Below are 9621 nucleotides of genomic sequence, written 5' to 3'. Positions count from 1 at the left end.
CATAAACATATGAAAAGATTCTCAATTTCTTAGGGACCAGAGAAATACAAATTAAAACCACAATGAGTTACCATTGTACACCACCACTAACTAAGCCCGACAAATCCAAGTGTTACTGAGGATGTGGAGCTATAGACCTCTTTTATACTGCTAGTAGAAGTATAAATTTGTGTAATTCTGTGGAAAACAATTTGGCATTAGCCAGTAAAGTTGAACATGCACATTCCTGCTACCCAGTGATTCCATTCCTAAGTGTGAACCCTATGAAAAATCTTACATCTGTGTAGAAGGTGTATATGAGAATGTTCTGCCAGTGTAGTTTATGGGGGAAAACTGAAACAACCTAAATATACATGTGCTGTAGAAAAGATGGATGAATTGGAGTGTATTCATACACTGGAATACCATCCAGCAGTGAAAATTAGTGCCTTATAACTATTTGCATCAATATGGATGAATGTTATAAATAATGTTGAGGGAGAAAAAAGGAAGTCTCAGAAGGAGACATACAAGTATTTATCAATTTATATAAAGTTAAAAAGCTGACCTTACAGAATATATTTTGTAGGGATATATAAACCTCGATCCAACTATAAAGAAAAGCAAAAAAAAAAAAAAAAAAGATTAAGAAATAATGCCTAGGTATTATCCTACTGAAGATGTGCCTCGAAAGCTGTTGAGTCACTGCAGAAAACCCTTCAGTAAGCATGTGCGAAAACTGCTCGCTAGCATCACTCCTGGGACTGTTCTGATCATCTTCACTGGGCGCCACAGAGGCAAGAGGGTCATTTTCCTGAAGCAGCTGAGCAGTGGCTTGCTACTTGTGACTGGGCCTCTGTCCCTCAATCAAGTTCCTCTGTGGAGAGCACACCAGAAATTTGTCATTGCCCCATCCACCAAAATTGATTATCAGTGGTGTGAAAATCCCAGAACATCTCACTGACACTTGCTTCAAGAAGAAGAAGCTGCGTAAGCCCAGGCACCAGGATGGTGAGATCTTCGACACAGAGAGAGAGAAATACAAGATTACAGAGCAGCGCAAGGTTGATCAGAAAGCTGTGTACTCACAAATTCTGTGAAGAATCAAAGCTGTTCCTCAGCTCCAGGGCTACCTCCGCTCTGCGTTTGCTCTCACAAATGAAATTTATCGTCACAAAGTAGTGTTCTAAACTTCTTACAAGGAACCTTAGTAAATAACTCGGTCCATTAAAAAGAAATTATACAGAGAGTATTTACATGGGAGGAGGGTGGGTTAGGGGTATGATTATAGAAGGACACAAAGAGGGATTCAAAGACATGGTAATGTTCTATATTACTTCAGTATCATTTCATTAAACCAGTATTTCCTAAATGCCTGCTATGTGCTAGGTACTGCTATAAGCACGTAGGAGTACAAGAGCCCTTTATGGAGAACATATTCTACAAGAAAAGACAAAAGAATGAAATAAATTATTAAATTATTATTGTTTTAGAAGGTGATAAGTTCTATGGAAAAAATAAGAAGGTGAGGGAGTTTAAGACAGAGCAGAGTGAGCATATGGTTTGCAGAATTAAATGAGATGAGGCTTCATTGAGGTGACATTTGAGCCAAGATTTGAAGGGCATGAGAGAGTAAGCCACATGGCTTTCTGGGTGAGTAACATTTTAGGCAGAGGGACTAGCCAGTGCAATGGACTTACTATGGCAATATGTCTGATGTCTTCAGGAAGACATGGGGAGGGCACTGGAGCTGAAACAGAATAGGCAATATGGTCAGAGACGTGTCAGCAGGGCTTTATAGGGCTTTATTAAGATGCTAGGTCAGAGATTGGCAAACTTCTTCTGTAAAGGACCAGATAGTAAATATTTTAAGCTTTATGGGCCATAGGGTCTCAGTTGCAAACACTCAACTCTGCTGTTGTAACATGAAAGTAGCATAGACAATATGTAATGAGTGGACATGGTTGTTTTTGTATTCCGGTAAAACTTTACAAAAATAGATGGTGACTGGATTTGATTTATAGGCTGTGGTTTGCTAACTCCCGTGCTAGGTCTCATGGGAGGCCATTGCAGGTTTTTGAACTGAAGAACAGCAGGCTCTGACTTAGTCATCTAAAAGAATCATTCTGGCTGTAGTGTTAAGAGTAGATTGTAGAGAGTGCCAAGGGTGAAGCAAGGAGATCTTCTCTTGGAATAATCAGGCGAGAGGTGATAGAGGCTTGAATCTTGACGGCACAGCTGAGGTAGAGAAAAGGGGTCCGTTTCTCTGCTTTTGACAGTAGAGTTAACTGAATTTGCTGATTGATTGGATGTGGGTGTGAGAAAAGAGTCAAGGATGACTGTAAAGTTTTCAGCCTGAGCATTATTTAAGGAGAGGAATACCCTTTGTGGTTGCACGTTATTTTTTAAATTATATATTATGTTTTATAAACTTTATGTCTGGTATTTTTAACAATATTTTTTTTAAAAGAGAACATGTTCCATCCAAGATCTGGTGTTTTATTCAGCAGCTTAACTAACCAGATTTTGCCTCCTTATCCTATTTCACAAACAGAAAATTCTGTTTTCCCTCCTTCCTATTGCATTTTTTCCCCCAAGCATATGAGCTGCCAGAAATAGCACAAAATGACCAGACTGACTCGGGAGAGGAAGAAGCAAAATGTCTAGAAGAAATGGAAACTTAAGATTCAAGATTCTCTTGAGCATTGCAGTTTTTTCACCATTCTCCTGAAACCAATCCCCTATAAGGGAATATCACCAGCACTACAGGACAAGTAGGAAGGGAAAGAAAGCTGGAGGAAGGGTAGGCATGGGAAGAGAAAGGGAAGGAGAGAAGGAATGAAGGAGAACCCAAAGGACTGCTGGCTCTGTTGAGATGACACCAAAGCAATAGCTATAATTGATGAGAAGAATTTTTGTTAGATAAATTTCAGTTCTCCCAGCGTTTACTAAAAGGACAAGAGAGAAGCTTAGGAAGGGGAAGGAAAACAAGATCCATCCCTGGGACCCTATGCTGAAGTTGCTGTAGTGTATTCAATAGTGCTCTTTTTTTTTTAAATTTATTTATTTTTGCTGTGTTGGGTCTTCGTTTCTGTGCGAGGGCTTTCTCTAGTTGTGGCAAGCGGGGGCCACTCTTCATCGCGGTGCGCGGGCCTCTCACTATCGTGGCCTCTCTTGTTGCAGAGCACAGGCTCCAGACGCGCAGGCTCAGTAGTTGTGGCTCACGGGCCTAGTTGCTCCACGGCATGTGGGATCTTCCCAGACCAGGGATCGAACCCGTGTCCCCTGCATTGGCAGGCAGATTCTCAACCACTGCGCCACCAGGGAAGCCCTCAATAGTGCTTTTGACGATGGTGGCGAATCCATTTACAGTGAAGTGATGTCACTGTAGAGGCAAAGAATTGGGGTTTTTTCAATATCATTCAAAAGAAGCAGACGAGAACAATGAGCGTTATAGAAGCTTAACATATTTATACAGATCTCGGAATTTTACGAAAAGGAAACTATGGTAGGATTGAAAATGATTCTTACTCCCATGGGAATTTATAATTTACAAGGAGAAGAAAAATACATACAAAAACAAAGAAGTGAATGAGGTGGGTGGGAATATGGGGCTGCCCCGGCAGGTTGTTCACACTGGAGCTCTGGTGCTCTGGTGTGGGCTGTTTCTAAATTCCAAGCATCTCCTGAGGCTCCTGAGGCTGAGGGCAGAAAGAATGTTTACAAACTATTTCTGGTCTAGAGCCTCCGTCCACACTTCATCTAAGTCAGCTCCATCCAACCTTAACATCCATAACATTCTGAGAGTCAAAGCTTGCCCTGGACTGAGATTCCAGACCAGATTTAGGTCTGAGAGGAAGTAAATGCGTCTTTCCCTGACACATCCGAGACAAGGAGAGATACCAAGGTAGAAAATTCAGACTAAGCCAGAAAACGCCAGAGAGCCAGAGGAGAAAGCCTCCATGGAAATGCCAGTAACAGCCCTAATCTGGGGTGCAGGGCAAGTACAGAGAGAGCCAAGAGTTCAGAATTGGACTGATGAGAGTGAGCTCAATTAGGCGGCATCAAAAGGGAGGTGAGAGTGGGAGCCCAGAGACTGTTGAACATCTGCTAGCATTTGCAACTTGAGTTTACGGATCGTGTGGGTGTGTTAGCCTGGCTTAAAAGTATCAGGGGGTGGAGTAGCCACTTGGCACAGACTGGAACCACATGGACCCCCAGTGGTGGAGTTGAGAGTTGAGGCTGGAAAAGGACTTGTGGGACTACTCACTCCTTGGGGCTGTACACCAGAAGCAGGGGAAGACAGTTTAAAACAGGAAATGTGAAAAAAAAAAAAAAAACCAGGAGGGGAAAAGGGTATTTGTTGTAATTATAGGAATATGGGCCCTGAATATGGGAGAAGTTTTGTTCCAACTTCTCCACTTACTAGGCTGTGTGACTTTGTGCAAATAATGTAAAATTCCTGAGCCTAAATTTTCTCATCTTTAAAACTGAGATTATAATACCCAACTCACAGTTATTGACATGGTTCTATATAATAATATTACATATAGATACATATGAGTTTTATATACCTATATGGACTTACATAGTGCTTGGTATCGAATAGGTGCTCAATAATTGATAGTTCCCTTCTTCCTCTTTTTTTTTATTGTCATGTTCCTTGACAAATGATTAGATTAGTCAGTAACTGATTAATTTATTGAGAAGTATTATTTGTATAAAAATGTAATACAACTATGGACTTCAGTTAATAATAATGTGGTAATATTAGTTTATCAGTTGTAACAAATGTATCACTAATACAAGTTGTTAATGACAAGAGAAACTTTATGTGCAGGGAAGAGGAGGTATATGGGAACTCTGTACTTTCACTCAATTTTTCTGTAATCATAAAACTACTCTAAAAAACAAAGCCTATTTTTTTTTTAATGTATGAGGTACAGCAGGTGAAGATAAAAAAGTAAAAGATATGGTCTCTGCTCTCTAGAATTTTACAGTTAGTTGAAAACACAGACACACAAAAGGGAAGAGCTAGTTTATGAGGGCAAGGCATACCTTTTTAAGAAGTTAAACCAGGGTTTCTCCACAGCAGCCCTGTTGACATTTTGGATTTATGTTGTCAGGGCTGTCTGATGCACTGTAGAGATTTATCAACAAGTTTACAGATTTTGCCCTATGTCCCTGCGAGGCAAAATTGCCCCTGGATGAGAATCACTTAGTTTTATAAGTTGTCCTCTTCTTTCATCCCCACCTTCCATTGACCCATCAGGAAGTTCTATATTATGTCACTCTTGTTTACCTTGGATCTTATTTTGTACCATGAAGTATGCCCTGAGATATGCCCTCTACCACTAGAAAGCTGCTACATCAATTGAGGGTGAAATCACCCTACGTGATGTCCCTGCTTCTGCACTATCTCTTTCAATTCATTTTCCTCATGGGATCTCTGGTCATTTAAAAACATAAGTCCAAAGCATATCACCCCTCCTGTTTAAGCTCTTGTGCAGGGATTCTCAACAGGCTGCACAATGGATTCACAATCGAGGCCTGAAAGTACATAGTGATGCCTGTGTCCCACTCCCCAAAATGTTGATGTCATTCGGTTGTTTTTCTGAATTTTAGTCTTGATGTTTTATACTGCTCCATCTTTCAGTTCATTAATACTCCGTTCACTTGTGTATAACTGGCATTAAATCCATGTTCTTAATTTTTAATTTCACTTAGAGTATCTTTCAGTTCTAGAATTTCTATTTGATTCTTCTGTATCTTTTATTTCTTGAACACATTAATCATAGATGTTAGAGATATTAGATAGGTACTTTAAAGTAACTGAACCACCTGTAGGTATGTTTTAATTTTTTCTTTTTTTTTAATTTTGAATTTATTTTAAATTGAGACTTTATTTTTATAAAGCAGCTTAAGGATCACAGCAGAATCGAAGGGAAGGTGCAGAGATTTTCCATATATGCCCTGCCCCACCCAACATGCACAGCCATCTCATCATCAACATCCCCCACCAGAACGGTACTCTCATTACAGTTGATGAACGTACATTGACACATCATAATCACCCAAAGTCCATAGTTGACATTACTGTTCACTCTTGGTGTTGTACATTTAATGGGTTTGGACAAATGTGGGCTACATATTGTATGACTCCAAGTATATATGCCATTCTGGAAAAGGCAAAACTGTGGAGACAGTAAAAACATCAGTGGTTGACAGGGGTTTCAGAGGAGAGAGGGAGGGATGAATAGGCAGAGCACAGAGGATTTTTAGGGCAGTGAAAATACTCAGTATGTTTTTATTTTCTTTTGATTTTTAATAATTTGCTTTTCTTTGCTTTAAGTGTCAGACATTCTATATTAAAAATTATAGTCTCTGGATGGTGTCATCCTCTTCCAGAGAGGGTTAACATATCTTCTGCCCAACATATACAGAGCCAGACGATCAGAGCAATCCTGTCAAGGGCTGGTTTTAGACTTTGTTAGGACTGGTCTATTTCAGTTTAGCCCTCACCTCTGTATATACCCCTTACTCCTAAGTTAGCCCTTCTGTGGTTTATGAAACTCTAAGGTGTTTACCTAGGGCTCAGCACCTTGGTGAGGAGCTCCAACATCCATCTGTCCAGCACCATGTGACTGCTCAAGTCTCTGTCAGCAATTTAACCTCCATCTGTTGCTTTTTACTGAGTTTCTTGGACTCTTGCCCCGTACATACACAGCTTAGCAGTTATCCAATACTTTGAGGGGAAATTGCACAAGACTTTTAGGTTTGCTTCTGCAGTCCTCACCACTCTGAGATTGCCTTTCAAGGGAAAAAAGCCAGTGTGACTATGAAACTGTGCTTCCCTTCTCTCAGGAATCATAGTCCCTTAAGTCCTACCAGAGTTGGTTGCTCTCCAATGACTTCACATAGTTGTTTTGTGTACTTTGTTTAGCTTTTAAAGTTAATTTTTATGGAAGGATTACTCTAATTTAAGCTACTGTATAATATCTGGTACCAGAAGTCCTGGCATTGGAATTTTTTAACGCTTTCCAGGGGATTCTAAAGTATAGCCAAGATGGTGGTTTACCATTGTATTAGATTTAACAATTTATAACAATTTGTCTTGGCTTATAAATTCTGTAAACCCCAGGGACTTCTCTGCTTTATTCACTACTATATCCATATCATCTAGAACAGTATCTGGCACATAGTTGAATTGATTAATCAATAGTGTAAACATTAATATAAAAGCTATCATAAAAAATACCCCACTTTAAGGACAAATGAGGGGCCTTAAGGAATGCAAACAGTAACAGTTTAGGGAAATGAAAAGAGGGCTGTGTCCTATTAATAAAAAGCTTTCCAAATAAAAAATAACTTAATGTCTCATCTCTCTATATGAGTCTAAGCTTTGGAATATTTATCTAACTGAACTCACTTTAAATGAAAGCTGAGGTCAATGGAGTATGAAGGATGGCTTTGATGATGCCATAAAATGTGTGGGTCAGTGTTAAACACTTCACTTCTGGGGTGAATGATATCAGGGAGACCTTGCCAAGAAATGACTTTAGCTAATGTGAGATAATAGAAAATATATTGGTCCCTGGCTCTGGTTCCTGGCACAGAACTCCTGAAACCCTTGTAATTGCCTAAGTGATAAGAACACCAGGAGAATCTTTTGTTCTAATATTTGGTCTTTGACCCCAGTTCTTGACATAGGGCTCCTGAAACCTTTGTAATTTCCTGGGTGATAAGAGTGTCTTTTGTTCTAATGAGGTGACTCTTGCTGGGCTCATGGATGAAGGCTGGTTACCAGAAAAACAAAGCTATGATTGGAAGCTTGGAATTTTCAGCCCTACCCCCCATTCTCTTGAGAAGGGAGAAAGCCTGAAAATGGAGTTAATGATGGATCGTGCCTCTGTGACAACGCCTCCATAAAAATCCCCAGACTGTGGACTTTGGAGAGCTTCCGGGGTGGCAAATACATCCCCAACTCCACGGAGACAGAAGCTGCTGTGCGCAGGACTCTCCCAGACCTTTCCCTGTGCACCTCTTCATCTGACTGTTCATCTGTATTCTTTATCATATTCCTTAACAAACTGATAAACTTAAGTGTTTCCCTGATTTCTGTGAGCCACTGTAGCAAATTAATCAATCCCAAGAAGGGTGTTATGGGAACCTCTGATTTGTAGCCAAGTTGGACAGAAGTTGTGGGCAACCTGGAAATCTGTCACTTGCGATTGGCGTCTCAAGTGAAGAGCAGTCTTGTGGGACTGAGCCCTTAACCTGTGGGATCTTACAATATCTCCAGGTAGGTAGTGTTAGAATTGAGTTAAATTGTAGGACACCCAGCTGGTGTCATGAAGAATGTTTGGTGTGGGGAAAACCTCCACATATTTGGTGACCAGAGGTGTCAGAAGTGAAGTGTTCTGTGTGCAAGTAAAAGAGAAAGACACGGGAGGTAGACTGGACTGAGGTTTTTCCTTTACAGCTGAAAAGAAGCAGAAAACTCCAAAGAATGGGGTTGGTAGTTTAGAGTTAGAAAAATTGCAAATTAGAGGGACCAGCTGGCCCAGCATTTGAATTTGCTAAAATGTGAACTCCAATCAAAGCCAGCTGAAACAGTCAAAACAAAACAAAACAAAACAAAAGCAAAACAAAACAAAACAAAATTTGCTCTTAGGATCTCAGAGTTTAAAGAGATTTACAGAAGACCAGGGCAGCATTCATCTCTCTTGTGGGTCCCATAACTTGTGACGTTGACCTAAGAAAACGAGGACAGCATATTTTTCTCCAGATATCTGAGGACTGTGTTGGCCCCATATGCTTTACATCTCTTCTGGGCTTCTTGCTACTTGTCAACTGGAGGGTTTTTCACGTTGCTTCAGAATCTCAGAGGGACTAGTAACAGGTAAGGTCAGTGAAATGCCTTGGTGGCATTTACTATTCCAGTTAGGAGTCTTTACATTTCTTTTTTTTTTTTTTTTTTAAACTTTATTTATTTATTTTTGGCTGCATTGGGTCTTCGTTGCCGTGCGCGGGCTTTCTTTAGTTGCGGAGAGCGGGGGCTACTCTTCGTTGCAGTGCGCAGGCTTCTTATTGCGGTGGCTTCTCTTGTTGTGGAGCACGGGCTCTAGGCATGCAGTCTTCAGTAGTTGTGGCACGCGGGCTCAGTAGTTGTGGCTCGTGGGCTCTAGAGCGCAGGCTCAGTAGTTGTGGCACATGGGCTTTTGCTCCGCATGTGGGATCTTCCCGGACCAGGGCTTGAACCCGTGTCCCCTGCATTGGCAGGCGGATTCTCAACCATTGCGCCACCAGGGAAGCCCTACATTTCTACAGTATAAATCTCTCCTCCTTCTTCCTCCTTGAAATTTCTAATAAAGCCTGGTATGATCACTAACAAACACAGGCAAAATGATCTTAAAAGCCAGGATGGGGCTGCCTAGCCCTTTGTAGAGCTTGTTACCGACAGCGCAAAGGTTAAACATTATGAACAGGAGTAAAGACAACTGGTAGGTAGCCTAGAATTGATAGTTTTAGAATTTCAACTGGGATATATTGTGATCTAGGAAAATAAATAGAGGGACTAACTCACATGGAACTGTGTTTTCTTGTGGTCCTTGGAGGGAGACAAGGTTGAGGTAAGGAGAG

The 9621-nt window shown here is 40.7% G+C and overlaps 1 pseudogene; it reads left to right on the top strand.

Moving 5' to 3' along the window:
- The first annotated feature begins 634 nt into the window (after positions 1-634).
- Positions 635-1169, top strand: LOC116738803 (annotated as a pseudogene).
- The last annotated feature ends 8452 nt before the right edge of the window (positions 1170-9621 follow it).

The sequence above is a fragment of the Phocoena sinus genome, chromosome 1 (assembly GCF_008692025.1).
Source record: "Phocoena sinus isolate mPhoSin1 chromosome 1, mPhoSin1.pri, whole genome shotgun sequence".
Lineage (NCBI taxonomy): Eukaryota > Metazoa > Chordata > Mammalia > Artiodactyla > Phocoenidae > Phocoena > Phocoena sinus.
This window is presented reverse-complemented; position numbering and strand designations above follow the sequence as displayed.